This window comes from Octopus bimaculoides, chromosome 1 (genome assembly GCF_046866305.1).
Source record: "Octopus bimaculoides isolate indiv1 chromosome 1, ASM4686630v1, whole genome shotgun sequence".
NCBI classification, from domain to species: Eukaryota; Metazoa; Mollusca; class Cephalopoda; order Octopoda; family Octopodidae; genus Octopus; species Octopus bimaculoides.
Genome location: NC_142928.1, coordinates 118588465 through 118605109, shown reverse-complemented (window position 1 = coordinate 118605109; position 16645 = coordinate 118588465). Strand labels below are relative to the sequence as shown.

At 41.7% G+C, this 16645-nt stretch overlaps 1 long non-coding RNA gene across 2 annotated transcripts; it reads right to left on the bottom strand.

The window, feature by feature from the left end:
- Positions 1-7323: 7323 nt before the first annotated feature.
- LOC106877310 (uncharacterized) lies at positions 7324-13212 on the bottom strand. 2 transcript variants are annotated; one of them, XR_016242954.1, is made up of 3 exons: positions 12765-13179; positions 10377-10486; positions 7324-7476 (listed from the first exon to the last, which is right to left on the bottom strand). It is a non-coding gene; the product is annotated as an uncharacterized LOC106877310 (long non-coding RNA). The 2 variants fall into 2 exon arrangements; XR_008266061.2 differs by lacking the exon at positions 7324-7476 and adding an exon at positions 7488-9651 and having other exon boundaries at positions 12765-13212.
- Between the last annotated feature and the right edge of the window lie 3433 nt (positions 13213-16645).

Sequence of the window (16645 nt, the reverse complement as noted above, 5' to 3'; positions counted from 1 at the left end):
ACCATAGAAAGAACTAAGAAGAAAATAGGGAAGGCAAGCTCATGGTACAATAGCCACAAGTACCAAAGCGTCATGTTCGTCGACACCACCCCTAGAGGCGAACTGGCGTACCGCTTTAGAAGGGCCCTAGACAAACTTAAGCTAAGAATTAAGGTTGTTGAAAGGCCAGGCAACCCTATCAAATCCCTTATCAGTAGAACATACCCTTTCAGTAGAACCCCCTGCACTGATAGGAACTGTATCGTATGTAGATTTAGCCCACAAACGAACTGCAAAACCAGAAATGTGGTCTATAGTATAAGATGTACAGAGGGACGATGCAGAAATAAGACAACGACATATGTAGGCGAAACAGCAAGGAGTATAGGGGAGCGGGCAAACGAACATTGGAGGGAACTTAAGGAAGGGAAGAACTCATCAGTTCTGTACCAGCACGCTGAGCAAGAACATAGAGGCTCAATCAACAACATAGAAATTAAAATCTTATCTACACATAGCAGTGATGCAGCACTTAGACAAATTACTGAAGCTACACACATAATAGAAGGGAAACCTAGCCTGAATAGGAAACTAGAATGGAACACTAACATACGCCACTAACAAACCTAACATCTGACAACTAACATCTGACAACATGTTACCCATAAAACAATAATAGGAACAAAGTATAATACAATACATAGATAAACAAATGGAATTAAATACTACATACGTTAACAAAATTTAATTAAACACATTAAAAAAAAAAAAAAAAAAACACACACACACACACACACACACACACACACACACACACACATGAACATATAAATAAATAAAAACTAATACAAATGAACACGTATTAACAGAGAATATAGGTGATACAGACACTCCCCATACACACATGCACTTACAAAAGACACAGACACATTGAAGGACACGCATGCGTAGACACATACAATAGGAATACAAAATACAAAATGGCTGATAGTTAGCAAGGTGAGACACACATAAGAAAGAAGGAAACAAAGGACCACTGATGAGGTCACAGAAGTGTGACGAAAGAACTCTGGCCGAAATAAGATTAAGATTAAGATTAATGTAATATAAAGCTGAAAAAAAAAAAAAAAAAAAAAAATTAACACCAAATATACAGTGCGTGTGTTTTTATTGGCTAAACTGGCAATATGACCATCCCCAAGTACAACAATATATATATATATATATATATATATACACACACATACACACACACACACACACACACACACACACACACACACACACACACACACACACACATATATATATATATATATATATACATATATACATATATGTATATGTATATATATATATGTGTGTATATGTATATGTATATATATATAGGCGCGGGAGTGGCTGTGTGATAAGTAGCTTGCTTAACAACTATATGGTTCTGGGTTCAGTCCCACTCACGGCACCTTGGCCATGTGTTTTTCTACTATAGCCTCGGGCCGACCAAAACCTTGTGAGTGGATTTGGTAGAGGAAACTGAAAAAAGCCAATCATATATATATATATATATATATATATATATATATATATATATCAATATGTTTGTGTGTCTGAGTCTGTCCCCCACCAACATCACTTGACAACCGATGCTGGTCTGTTTACGTCCCCGTAATCTAGCGGTTCGGCAAAAGTGCCGGATTGAATAAGTACTAGGCTTACAATGAATAAGTGTGGGGACGATTTGATCGACTGAAGGCGTTCCTCCATCATAGTCGCAGTCAAATGATTGAAACAATTGAAAGAAAAAGAATAAAAGAATATATATATATGTATTTATATACATGTATACACACACACACACACACACGCACGCAGACACACACACAGGCACCCCCCCCCCCCACACACACGCATATATATGCACACAATACACACACACACGCATATATATGCACACAACACACACACACACGCATATATATGCACACAACACACACCTGTATATATCTTGACAAAAGGTTTGTTCTCTTCATTTCGACATATTTATGTATATATATATATATATATATATATATACATGTCTGTATATATGTATGGCTGTGTGGTAACAAGCTTGCTTTCCAACCACATGGTTCAGAGTTCAGTCCAACTGCGAGGAACCTTGGGCAAGTATCTTCTACTATAGACACGGGCCGACCAAAGTCCTGTGATTGGATAGACGGAAACTGAAAGAAATCCGTTGTATATATGCATATATATATATATATATATATATATATATATATATGGGAGAATATACAAAAAATAACAACAGACGAGGACAGGTGGTGTAAATAACAAAAGTATATATTAGTATGACGCTCGGGAATACGGAAAGTCTTTGACGTTTCGAGCTACGCTCTTCAACAGAAAGAATACGGAGACAAGGAGAAAAACACGGAGAAAAAAAATTGAATAGTGTTCAGTCAACGGTCAATCATAATAATGGCCGATCATAACAATGACTGACCGGAAGTGAGAAATTCTTATTTCAGGAGAGCTAAGAAAGGGGGAGATAACAAACGGTGATCGGGAACGAGGGGCTGTGTGTGGGAGGTAGACTGCTGGTGATCTTGACGTATGTAGTGTGAAAATGGGGGAAGGGAGAAAGGAAGAAAGTAGTTGGTCAGTTGTAGTGTGTGCGTGGTGTGTGCGTGGTGTGATGCGAGGGTATTGGTGTGGTGTGCGTGGTGTGATGCAAGGGTATTGGTGTGGTGTGATGTGAGGGTGTTGGGAGGTGGGGAAGGCATGGGTGGAGTGTGGGGTAGAGGTAGGGGTATGTGGGTAGGGTGGGGTATGTGGGTAGGGGTGGGTGGTGGGTGTAAGGAATTGGATGGGGTGGAGTGGGAAGGTAGAGTAGGAGTGTGTTGGGGTGTGGTGGGATGAGCTTATGAGGGGTGTTGACGAGGAGGGAGAAGGGGAAGGTGGATGTAAGAGAGGGGGAAGATGGGTATGGGAGGGGAGAGGAAGAGAGGAGAGAGGGTGGGTATAAGAGAGGGAAGGGGGATTGAGAGAGGGGGAAGGTGGGTATGGGGGGAGAAAGAGAGGAAGAGAAAGAGAGGAAGAGAAAGAGAGTGAGAGAGAGGGAAGAGGGGTATGGGGGGGAAGAAGAAAGGAAGAGAAAGAGAGTGAGAGAGAGGGGAAGAGAGTGAGAGAGTAAGGGTGAGAGAGTAAGAGAGTAAGAGTGTAGAGAGTAAGGGTGAGAGAGTAAGAGAGTAAGAGTGTAGAGAGTAGGAGAGTAAGAGTGTAGAGAGTAAGAGTGAGAGAGGGGGGGGAGAAGTACGAGAGAAGAGAGTGAGAGAGAGTAAGAGAGAGGAGAGAGGAGAGAAAGAGTAGGGGTGAAGAGAAGTGGGAGTGGAGAGAAGTATGAAGAGAGGTACAAAGAAGTAGGAGTCGGAGCAGGAGGTGGGGGAGGGGAGAGATGGGTGGTAGGAGGGAGGGTGGGGGAGAGAGACAGGAGGAGGGGGTTAGATGAAGAGTGGAGGGGAGTTGAGCCCATGTGGCGCAAAGGAGCGAAGATAGAAGATTAATCCCTGTTCACGGCGCAAACGGGAGTCCGGATGGCCCCTGTGCATGGACAATCCAAACACCGACAGGTGTTGCCGCAAGGAGTGGCCGGCAGAACGGAAGTGGCGTGACACCGGGGTGTCATTGCCGACGTTGATATCTCGGAGGTGTTCCGCGAATCGGTCGGCCAGGCGCCGCCCCGTTTGTCCGATGTACAGGGATTGGCAGAGAGAGCAGGAGAGGCAATATATGATGTTGGTAGACGTGCAGGTGAAGGAGTCGGTGATGCGATAGGGTCGGTGATGGGTGCTGGTGAGGAGGGTGGTGTTGGAGAGGTAAGGGCAAGTGCGGCAGCGTGGACGGGAGCAGGGGAAAGAGCCAGGTTGGGAGGTTGGGTTGGGGAAGAAGCTGTGGACCAAGAGGTCCCGTAGGTTGTGGGCTCGTTTGAAGGAGGGGAGGGGTCGATTAGGGAAGATGTGGGAGGTGGAGGGGTCGGACTGGAGGCGCCGAAAAGCTCGGAGAATGGAGCGTTGGAGGGGTAGGGTGGTGGGATGGTAGGTGAGGGGAAAAGGGAGGCGGGAAACGGCAGGGCGGGTTCGGGGGGAGAGAGCAGATGCACGGTCCACAGAACGTGCTCTGGCAAGGGCGGTGTGGATGGTGGTGGGTGGATATCCACGCAGGCTAAAGTGGTGAGCCATGAGTTGAGACTGAGTCTCAAAGTCATGGCTGTCGCTACAAAGTCTGCGTAGACGGAGGAATTGGGAATAGGGGATGGAAAGTTTTGTGTGTCTAGGGTGGGAGGAGGAGAAGTTGAGATAGGAGTGTGAGTCTGTGTGTTTGTAGTGGATGGAGGTGCTAAGGGCGGAGTGGAGGATGCTGACCGAAATGTCGAGAAAGGGGACAGAGGTGTCAGAGACAGTACAGGAGAAGTGGAGGGCAGGATGGAAAGATTGAACGAAAGAGAGGAACGAGTCAAGATGTTCGCGGGAGAGAGAGGTGGCACCGATACAGTCGTCGATATACCGACCGTATAGTTCGGGAGTGGGACCAGTGAAACTGGAGAATATTTGGGCCTCAACATAACCAACGAAGAGGTTCGCGTAGTTGGGGCCCATTCTCGTCCCCATGGCCACTCCCGAGAAGTGCTGGTAGATATCTCCCGCGAACGAGAAGCAGTTGAGAGATAGGACAAGTTCGGCCAGACGAATGAGTGTGGAGGTGTCGGGTTGTGGGTTGGGGCGTTGGTCTAGAAAAAACTTCAGGGCACCCAGCCCCTCGTCGTGGGGGATCACTGTATAGAGGCTCTGGATGTCTAGAGTGAAGAGAAGCTTAGAAGGGCCGGGAGGGAAAGAGAAAGAGTTGAATAGACGAAGCGCGTGGTTAGTGTCATGAATGTGGGAAGGGAGAGAAGCCACTAGGGGGGCGAGGACCCGGTCTAGGTATTTTGAGATAAGCTCGGTGGGGCAGTTGCAGGCGGAGACGATGGGGCGGCCAGGGTTGTTCGGTTTATGGATCTTGGGGAGGAAGTAAATGGTGGGGGTGCGTGGGGTACGAACAATAAGGTTGGAGGCGGTGGCGGGGAGATGGGAGGAGAGGATGAGGTCATGGATAGTGGAGGACACAGTCTGTTGGTAGCTGGGCGTGGGGTCGGAGGGCAGAGGGCGGTAGAATGAGGTATCTCGAAGTTGACGGAGAGCTTCGGCCTCGTAGAGGCCCGCGCGCCATACTACCACGGCTCCACCCTTATCAGCCGGTTTTATGATGATGTCCGTGCGGCGTCGGAGGGATCGAAGGGCCGAGAGTTCGGCTGGGGAGATGTTGAGTCGAGATGGACGCCTGGAAAAGTTAAACCGGCCCACAGCGCGTTGGCAGGCGCCCGCGAAAAGATCAACTGCCTGGAACTGGCCAGGAGCAGGCGTCCACTGGGATGGTCGTCGGCCCAGGTCAGTGAAGCAGTCCTCGTTGGGTGCGGGTGGTGTGTTATGGAAAAGCGCACCCAACCTAACGCGGCGCACAAAGCTGTGGACATCAGCACGGGTTTGAAATTCCTTGCAGGATGGAGTGAGTGGGATGAAGCGCAGACCCCTATTGAGGACGGAGCGCTCCGCCTCAGAGAGAGGAAGATCTGGGGGAATGGTAACGACAGGCTGAAGTGGAGAAGGGGTGGGTGGAATAGAAGTAGGAGGGGATGAAGTAGGGTTAGGAGGGGCGGTCGGTATGGTGGAGGGCTGGGAGGGAGGGGGTGGAGTGTGTGTGGGAGAGGCAGGGTGGTTGGGTGTGGGTGGGGAATGCACATCAGGGAGGTAGAAGGGTGGTGGAGGGGTTGGGGTAGTGGCATCGGGTGTAGAGGAATGGAGGAGTGAGTGAAGTTTGCGGAGCTTAGTGTCGGTAAGAAATGCATGAAAGAGATGATTAAGTTGAATGATAAAGCGCAATGTATTGTGAGCATGGGAGGGTGACAGAGAGGAGAAAAATATGGAAAAGGCTGGAGGAAGAAGGCGGTCGATAGTGTGGATTTTAGAGAGATTGGAGCGAATGGTGGCCCGCATAAGGCGGTAGGATGTGGTGCGGAGTATGGGTAGAATGGTGGTAGAGGAGTGGAGAGTGGGGTGGAAATGGAGGCGGAAACCCTTAGGGATGAGGCGGTGATGTAAGCAGCGACTGAGAAACGTAATATGACTAGAGAAACGAGTCTTCTTGAATATGAGTAAGGAGAGTCGTATAGTAGGTTGAAAGTATAGAGAGGGAAGTGTGCGGAGGTATAGTTTTAGGCGGTTGTGGAGAGTGAGTTGGAAAGATTTGTGTGTGTGTGTGTGTGTGTGTGCGTGTATATATGTATATATATACATATGTGTGTGTGTGTGTGTGTGTGTGTGTGTGTGTGTGTGTGTGTGTGTGTGTGTGTGTGTTTGTTACCCCATCAGCGTTTGACAACCGGCGTTGAACTCTTTCCTTCTCTTCCCCGTAATATAGATGTTCGGCAAAAGAGGTCGACAGAATAAGTACTCGGCTTAAAAAGGTCGATACTTTTTTAAGCCTGGTACTTATTCTCTCGATCTCTTTTGCCGAACCGATATATGTATGCATGTATGTATGTATGTATGTATGTGTATTAAGATGAACACAAAGTGCCAGAGAAAGGAGAATGCTGAAATATAACAAAATGGATTAGTGGAAAAACAGCAGGATAGATTTGGCAGCAGGTTTAGCAGATTTTATTTGGATGGAAAATATGAACATTGAAATGGTCTTTCGCAAGACATGTGCTTGAACGAAAGGAAAATAGATGGTATGTCAAATCGAAAGAGCGGACATCATGTCCAAAAAATAAAGGAGAAGAAGACCATGTAGAAATTGCAATAAAAGCTTTGTTAAATTCTTCGGCACCCGAACATGGATGTCAAAAACATCAGACCTTAATTGGTGGAGAGAACATGCCGAGACCACCTTCGTCCAGCAGTGGACTGAACATGTGCAAGAATGATGTATGTATGTGCGTATGTACATGTGTACACTGTGCAACACCTCAGGCGTTTAATGATAATAATAATAATAATAATAATAATAATAATAATAATAATAATAATAATAATAATAATAATAATAATAATAATAACAACAACAACAACAACAACAATAATAATAATAATAATAATAATAATAATAATAATAATAATAATAATAATAATAATAATAATAATAACAATAATAATGATAATAATATTTTATAAAGATTAACGTAACTCTTCGCGAAGGTAGACAACAGGAAGAGTGCAATGCAATTATTAATAGATTGTTTATTTAACGGTTTGAACAATATTTCAGCAGATCCTCCGTCTTCAGGTTCGAAATGTTAAATGAAAACAACCGCAGAAACACAGAAAATTCAAAATATAAGCGAGGAAATTCTGGGTTATTTTCATAGAATGATATCGTCAGTTTTCAATTTTGTAACTAGTAAAATCAAAAAGGATGAAAATAGAAAAGAAAGAAGACAAAATAAAAGAAAAAAGAATATTAAGTCGGACAGTAACTATGATGAAATTCACCTGTCATATTATTCATTCCTTCAGGACGCGATGGTAATAATTCACAAATATATTTATCCTTATGCATTTTGAGGATTGCAAATGTTGTAGATTCAGAATATTTTCTGAGAATATGCATTTCAGGTGTTTCTCAAAATTTCAGCCGTTTGATGTAAAATGTTCGGCAAGCTCTGTCGAACTACTGCTATAGTGTCTGATGTCGTATCGGTGCCCATTGAATCTTTTGCTTAAGAGTTCTGTTGTACAACCAACGTAAATCAAGTAGTGTTTGGTGCGTTCTGCTGCGTACACCAAATGGGAATCTTTACACGTTCCACCTTCCGTATAAATCTATCATTTCTGTTTTGATTCGTGATGGAATTGACTTGACACGTTGTTACACAATCATCAGGGCTTTTGCAGTTATTTTTCAAGGTGCAGCATTCAGAAACATTAAAGGTAGTTTTTTTTAGGGCTAGAGGTAGTGGTTAATAGTTCTCTTATATCTTTATTGCGTCTAAAGGCTAGAATAGGCGGTTGAGGCAATATTATTTGAAACGAGGATATTTTTCTGCAATATGCTGTTAACTTTCATGCAGCACTTTTGAAATGCCTGCGAAATTTCGGTGCCAGTTAATCACTAGAGTAAGTCTATCATAAATTGTACTGTGATTGTTAAAGCTATGCGTAGATTTTTGACTTTCCTTACTAATTTTAGCTATGTCATTTGCGATTTCCTTTAATTGTGATTCACTGTAACCACGTTTGACAGAATGGTGTTCATAAGCATTTGCATGTTTCCAGTAATCCGTCAGTACATTTTATCCTCAAAAACTGGGGTTTCGGATTTGATGTGGATGATCATATATATGTGTTAGAAAGTAACACTGATGTTTGGACAAAAATTTTACCACCAGACAAGAGGTTGCGCCATGGACATCCCCATGGCAGTTAATTTCGCTACTGTTTTCATGACAAAATTCGAGACACAGTTAAAGAAGACATTCAAATCCCTGCATGTTCATGAACCAATACTCTGTTTGCGGTCCAATGATGGATCACAGGGCAGTTTAATTAACTTTTTTTTTCTGTGATTGTTACGCTAAAAACTATGGGTCTAAGTCCAATATAAAATTTACGTCTACTGTTTCAAAAACAAGCGTTCAGTTTTTGGACACAAAAGTTAAGTTTTCTGGAGGCAAAATAGTCACAGAGTTATTCTGTAAGTCCACGTCATCCCACATTTATCTTCACCGCCGCTCTGATCATCCACATCATATGATTTGGTCAAATACGAAATCTCAATTTTTGAGGATAAAATGGACTTGTACTGATATAGGGGATTACTGGAAACATGCAAATGCTTTTGTACACCATTATGTCAAACGCGGTTACAGTGAATCACATGAAATACGTATGTTCTTATTTTGGATGTATTCAGTATGTTTTCAATGACAGGTTGTTGTTGAAGTAATAGTAAAAACAGAGATTGAAAACAGAAAGCAAATTGTTATAGAATGCTGATGTATGAAGTGTGGTGAATCAGACAACCGTAAACATTTGAGTGCGTGTGTAACAAGTAACTCACATGAATATGGGAAGAGTACTTATAAGCAGGAAATGTATATACATGTGCATGCTGTTATTCCGTGAAAGGAAGTAGAGACTAACAGATGGTATTTTAAATTTCCGATTCGATTTATTGAGGAGCAGACTATCATTACCAAACAAAGTGACCATCCTTAATGAGTAACGAGCGACTGTTCTTAAATATCTTCCATTATCATCTCATTTTTTCTATAATTCTGTATAATTTTGTTATCGAATTTTCCCTCTTGTATTATTTTGTGTTGTGTATATCAATGTGATAATATGGTTCCTTGCTATAAAAACAGAGTCAAGACGAGTAAAAATATATTTTGCATCCATCGCAATTTCACCCTTCAACTTTCATATTTGCATTGAAATTTTACGTCATTATAGTCATACGTTAAGTTACTTGTAGGTTTGTGGTTTCGCGTTGGTGATGACTTTTTATGATATTCTCACTATTAGTTTATAGTTGAGTCAGACAAACTTCAGAGGATAACATTACAGAATTCTTTAAAAAGGAGAGAAACTATCAGTGGGAGTGTTGCTGGTAGCAAAAATACAAGCAAAAGCAAAAAAAAAAAAAAATGAAAAAAAAAATAATGAAAAAAAAATAATGAAAAAAAAACAGGTAGATTTAATACTAAACTGAAGACAGTAAGCAATGATGAAAGTAACTTGTAAGCAATTACTAACCAGCACACACACACACACACACACACACACACACACACACACACACACACACACACACACACACACACACACACACTCATATTTATATAGCCCAGTGGTTAGGTAGTTGCACTCACGATCGCCAGATCGTGGGTCCGTTTCTCAGAGCGGGCGGCGCGTTCACGTTGCTCTAGTTCCCCTTTCGATCAGGGAGGATGGTTGGCCTGCTCGTCTAGCCAGCAGGATGGCGTCATTCGAAGGCTAGAACGATGCAAAGTACATTGAGACCAACGATGTGACACCAGTCTATCAGCATCTGATAGACTGGTGGGTTACGTGTAAGTCACGTGACGTGGCACACACACATGCACGCACAAACACACACACACACACACACACACACACACACACACACACACACACACACACACACACACACACACACACACACACACATACGTTACTGAACACAGCAATAGAAATGAATATACACATAAGCAGTTACAAATACGCAACGGCTTCAACCGAATAACGTAGTATATATGTAAGAGAAATTATTACCCAATGTAGCTCTTCTTTGAGGCGAAAGAGATTGATTCTAGTGTAATTTAGCTGGTATTTCTAGTATTTCTTGCAGATCGTGTAACTGCATATAGGCTCCACTTTAATGTCTGTTGCGAATGTGATGAAAAGAGGAACATATTGTGGATTGGATCGATCTCATTAAATTAACACTTTATATATTATTGATTCACGAAGTATAAGAGAAAAGTCAATATCTTGTGGCATACATACTTAAATGGCATATACGATCAACAGTGAGCTCTGCAGCAAGACGTTTGATATTGTCCTCAGTTTTAAGCGAATATAAAATAATATATACATAGTTAATAATGTGTTCATTAATATTTCGTTTGGTTAATTTTCTTTGTTGTCTTTTATTAGTGCAAAATATCAATATTCAAATTTAGCTTCACAATAAATCTTCGTGAAACATGTGTTAAGCAAACACAGACAAATAAATAGATAATTACCGAAGACACACGCACGTTTATATACCCGAGCACACACACACACACACACACACACACACACACACACACACACACACACACACACACACACACACACATGCACGCCCGCCCGCACAAACACGCACATTCACACGTAGACGCTAGTACAAACATTCACTCGAACACTTATATACTCATCGAAGTGACTATGTCAATGTTTGACGGAGCTTCCAATTTACAGTGAGCTGTACCAGCTGAATTTAACGCATGACCTAGCTAAGCCTATGAGCTAGCAAAAGTCTCACGGCAATTTATCCGCTACTACCATGACAGTCACAAGACCATCACACTAAGCAGGACTTCACACCTAACATGTTACTGCTTGACTTGACTGTGCGAGTCAGAGCAATACTTAAAGTAGCTGAGTCGATCAAGTGGTCACGAAGGGACTTTAATGGGCTACCTCTTAAAAACCGTTTAATACTTCAGTATACTTACATACATATATGAGTGGATCTTTCATTAAGTTTCTCATATCAATGTGGTGGGGGCTGGCCAACAAAGAAGCTTCCATGCAGTTTATTACTCGACTTGCTAGGCATAAAATCCTAATTTCCCTCCAATAGTACTATATATGTTATGTGAAAACAAACCCGGACGATCACAGGTGGATTGACTTTGATCATGTTAATGCTGTCATAATTGTTCTGATAGAAGAACGACTACAACAATATAAGTTAGCATTAGATTCAATCTCTCACTTGGTTTTTGAATTTCTTATAAGGCTAATACGGTAAAGAAAGAATATAATGAAGTTTGTCAAAAACAATAAAATGATAAAATAAATCTGGAGACGGAACGAAGTACCCATTATGTATACAGACGTTGAGATGGTGAAACTTATGTGGTGAATATTCACTGCAGTGATATCGCAACAGTTCTCAACACCAACGCTATTTCTTAATTGACAGCGCAAATAAAATTTTGCGCCTCTTGACGTCTGCAGCCGAGAGCAATTGCCCTTCACCCCCACTTCCCCTCTCTCTTTCTCCTCTTATAAACTAATGTTTACAAAATATATGTGACAGAGTAAAGAAATTCCAGAGGTTTGCAACCCCGGAAAAAAAGGACTACACCAAGCGCCTGGTGTCATAATGTAAGGTTGAGGAGAAGGGGAAAAGAAATAAGAAGATTGGGTCAAATTCAATATAATACGACTTCTCAAAGACAGAGCCTCTACTTCCTTGCTTGAACAGTTAGAAATGGTGACCAATTTCGTTTTTCGATTTGAAGGGAAGGTCTATTTTTGGGATGCGGTCCCAGCTATACGTACATATATACACATGTGTGTGTGTGTGTATGTGTGTGTGTGTGTGTGCCTGTGTGTATGTATATATACATATGTACATACACACTCACACACGCATATATATGTACATGTATATATATATATATATATATATATATATATATACGTATGTATACACACACACACACACACACACACACATGTGTGTATGTGTGCATGTATATATATGTGTAATCAAAAAGTATCCGGACTGTTGCCATAGTAACAAAGCTAAAGCACGCAGAGGAAAGCTGCTTGGCACAGATTGACCCAGTATTCTGCTGTGCAGGTGCACTAAGTTTTAACGTTCTCACTTCTGCTGTTTAGAGCAGTGCTTGGAAGTGACGTGTGTAGTGTGTGTTTGTCACACTGACCATGACAGAAAATGTTGAGCAGAGAATCTGAACCAAATTTTACCAAAAGCTTGGTGATACCTAGTCGGAAGCCTGTGCAAAACTCGAATGTGTTTTTGGTCAACTGAAAGCAATTTTGGCACAAACTTTGCAGACACGCGTCTCATACCCAAATCTGCAGTGATAATGGACTGAATTGAACCGTAACTAATCTGAAAATCCTCTGATAACTCACGGACGGTGATTCGATGATTTCCCTTCACAACTGCACGCACATCTGCGATGTTTTTCTCAGTTCTGCTGGTTGCGGCTTTCCCAGAACGTTTGTCAATATCGACATTTTTCGGCCAGCTTTGGAAAGTCTGAGTCATTCGTACACTGGTGTGCGGCTCATACACTCCTCTCCATACACTTTCTGCAACTTTGCGTAGGCTTCTGAGCAGGTATCACCATGACAACTTTCTCTGTCATGGTCAATGCAACGATCACACGTTACACATGTTACTTGGAAGCACTGCTGTAAATAGCATGAGTGAGCTACAACGTTAAAACTTAGTGCACATGCACAACAGAGGTCAAGATCAATCTGTGCTAAACGGCTTTGTTTTGCGTGCTTTAGCTTCGTTAATATAGCAATAGTCCGGATACTTATTGAACAGACCTCGTATATATGTATATGTATATGTATATCAAAATGACCTCAAAGTATGTAAATGATATAGTGACGTCATAAATGCCGATTTGCTATAGAAACTAGCTACGTAAATCGCATTTCTGCATTGATCAGAAAAATTTTGAGACAACTAACATTCAGGGGTCTGGATATTTAATGCAAAATAACCGATTCCTTTTTTAATCCATTGATAGCTCTGATCCAAACAATTTATAGTGATAGACGTTCCAGCCAAGGTTGATTTGTTTATATTAGAGCATAGTGTATATGTAGATTATGATGTAACGTCTACTATGATCATAGAACGTAATAAAGGTAATCTTTTATTGTTTACCTGTTTTAATCATTAAACTGCGACCATGCTGGGGGTACTGCATGAAGAATTTGAACAAACAAATTCACTTTTATTTATTTTTTTTTTTTTGAAGTCTGCTTCTTATATTATCAGATTATATTACGAGTACATAAACAAACCAACACCGATTGTCAAGCGATGGTAAGGGAGAAATACTAACGCGCGCGCGCACACACACACACACACACATGACAGTCTGCTTTCAGTTTCTGTCTACCAAATCTATTCTCAAAGCTTTGGTCGACCCGACGCTACAGCAGGAAACATCCAATGTACCGAAACCAGAGCTATGTGCTTGGGAAACAAACATCTAACCTCACAACCACGACGGTACCAATAACTAATTTTGAAATACAATTGGGAAAAGGGCGGTTCGGAACTGAGAGATGGACAGAAAGTATTTTACATAATAAAGAAAAATCGAGGTTGAATGTATAAGAGAAGACAAAGCTATTCTCAAGAGATTAATTCAACAGTGATAACAAAAAGTAGGTTACAACGTTTGTAAAATTCGAAATCTTTTCTTAATTTGTAACGCCAACAGAAACATTTATTTTTGTTTTCTTTATGTTTATTTTTTTCAAGCTCCTGATCATTTGTACTCGAGTAGGTTGCAGGTTCAAAGGCACTTCATTTGTGATCGTCCCCTGTTTTCTCTCTCATATATTGTTCCAATGACAAGTAAGATCATTCCATTGTCATTGGACAGTAAGCTCATTTACAATGTTGGAAGACTAGAATTTTTTACCAGATTTTTTGACCCTTCTCGGTCGGGGGATTTCATCATGATTGGCACAGACTGTTCTGATACAGAAATGAATATTGGTGTTGTTGTTGTTGGCACCCCGTCGGTTACGACGTCGAGGGTTCCAGTTGATCCGATCAACGGAACAGCCTGCTCGTGAAATTAACGTGCAAGTGGCTGAGCACTCCACAGACACGTGTACCCTTAAATTAGTTATCGGGGATATTCAGCGTGATACAGTGTGACAAGGCTGACCCTTTGAATTACAGGCACAACAGACACAGGAAGAAAGAGTGAGAGAAAGTTGTGGTGAAAGAGTACAGCAGGGTTGGCCACCATCCCCTGCCAGAGCCTCGTGGAGCTTTAGGTGTTTTCGCTCAATAAACACTCACAACACTCGGTCTGGGAATCGAAACCGCGATCCTACGACCGCGAGTCTGCTGCCCTAACCACTGGGCCATTGCGCTTCCACCGAATATTGGTGCAACGTCAATTTAAATGTTTCTTTCGATTTGGTAGTCCTAGAATATAGGTGTTAATGGCTCTCATGGAACAGTTTCGTGGAACTTACAAACAGTAAATCCTGTTCTCATGGAACAAGATTTGCTGTTTATTCCCGCTGGACGCCCACACATCTCACTGGGCAAGCACATTGGGTACCCAGTTTAATATCCTTCATTTAAGACTCTAGTCTTTGACACAGATTAATCAACTGACATTTTAAACATAGTTGGAAATGCGTGGCCATGTCTCAATCAAATTATTTAATAAAGTGTCGAACTCATCAGACACTGTTTGACGATGGCAGCACAATATCGTAAACGCTCGCTTGCTTATCTATAAGATACGTACATGATTCCAAGCCGAGGACAATGCACAAGATTTTCATCCGTATGGTGTAATTACGAAATAGTAATTAACTCACCTAGTATTTTATGTGTCTTTCATAAACTCTTTTCTATATACGATTCATACTTTTATGTGTACATACGCGCGCGCACAGACGCACACACGCACACACGCACGTGCACACACACACACACACACACACGCACGTGCACACACACACACACACACACACACGCACATACACTGAATAAGGATTTATAAACTTTCCAGAAAACGTGGGATGCGTTTTGCAATCGGTTTCCGAAGCACCTGCTGCAATGCCTTTGCATTTATGCCCGCAGGGGCGGGTGGGGGGCTGCTGAACAAACCATTTTGACTGGAGTGTATAACCTGTTACTTCATCCCCCCCCCCCCACCAACCATTCTTTTTGTTTCTTTCTTTGTTGAAATACTTCTGGGGTGATTTTTTTCTCGATAATTTGCTCTCTTTTATCTTTTATCTTTTACCTTTTACTACTTTCAGCTTGAGAGCCACGGTCATGCTGGAGCACTACCGCTAGCTCTGCTACACTTTTACTGCTCGAAACCTTCTCTGATATGTGCCATTTGGTGAAAGAGTGAGTTTGATATTCTGCCCACATCTACATTTCCTGTCGCAAGGTAGATTCATCCAGAACTCTTGAGAGGAGGGGATTCAATTTTGTTTTGAAAACACCTTCATCAGCCTCATGTAGGTCTCTCAGGTTTTTTGAGAGGATATTGCAGAGCTGGGTCCTTGGCTGTTGGGCTCCTAGGCACTATGCAGTAGCGCCCCGTTCTGCTATTTATGTAATGTTCAGTGCCAAAGTTAGATAGTCTTTTTATTCTTTGGAATTTTTTCTTTCTTTTGACCCTGTAAGAATATGTTGCTAAATAAAAATTTGCCACTGATAAAGCTTTAAAGAATAACATAAATATTATGTTGAAGAACTCTTTTTCGACAGAAAAATCCGAAGTTACACACACACAAACACACACACACGTATAAACAATTATACATACACACCCACACACAGCACGCACTAAATAGTTTCTCCATTCTATATTTTTAGACGCATAAAATGTTGCAGCCAGTGGGGGAAGACAGTAACCCTGCATTAGTTTAGAACTTGGACAGACTTATACATAAATGCGTTCACACGTTTATACACAAAACAGCAAAACACATGGTTGTGTATCTATCTATCTATCTATATATCTATCTATCTATCTATCTATACACACACACACACACCCACACACACACACATACATATATATATATATATATATATATATATATATATCTGTCTATCGCTCTATCTTTTATCTGCCTATCTATAATACACTTACACATAGGCACACACATACACACGCAGACACACACACAGACATACACATTTGGCCTCACATATGTTCGCGCGCACGCACATTTAATCACCTCAAGAGAGCCAAATAAACAGTGAAGCAAAGTTA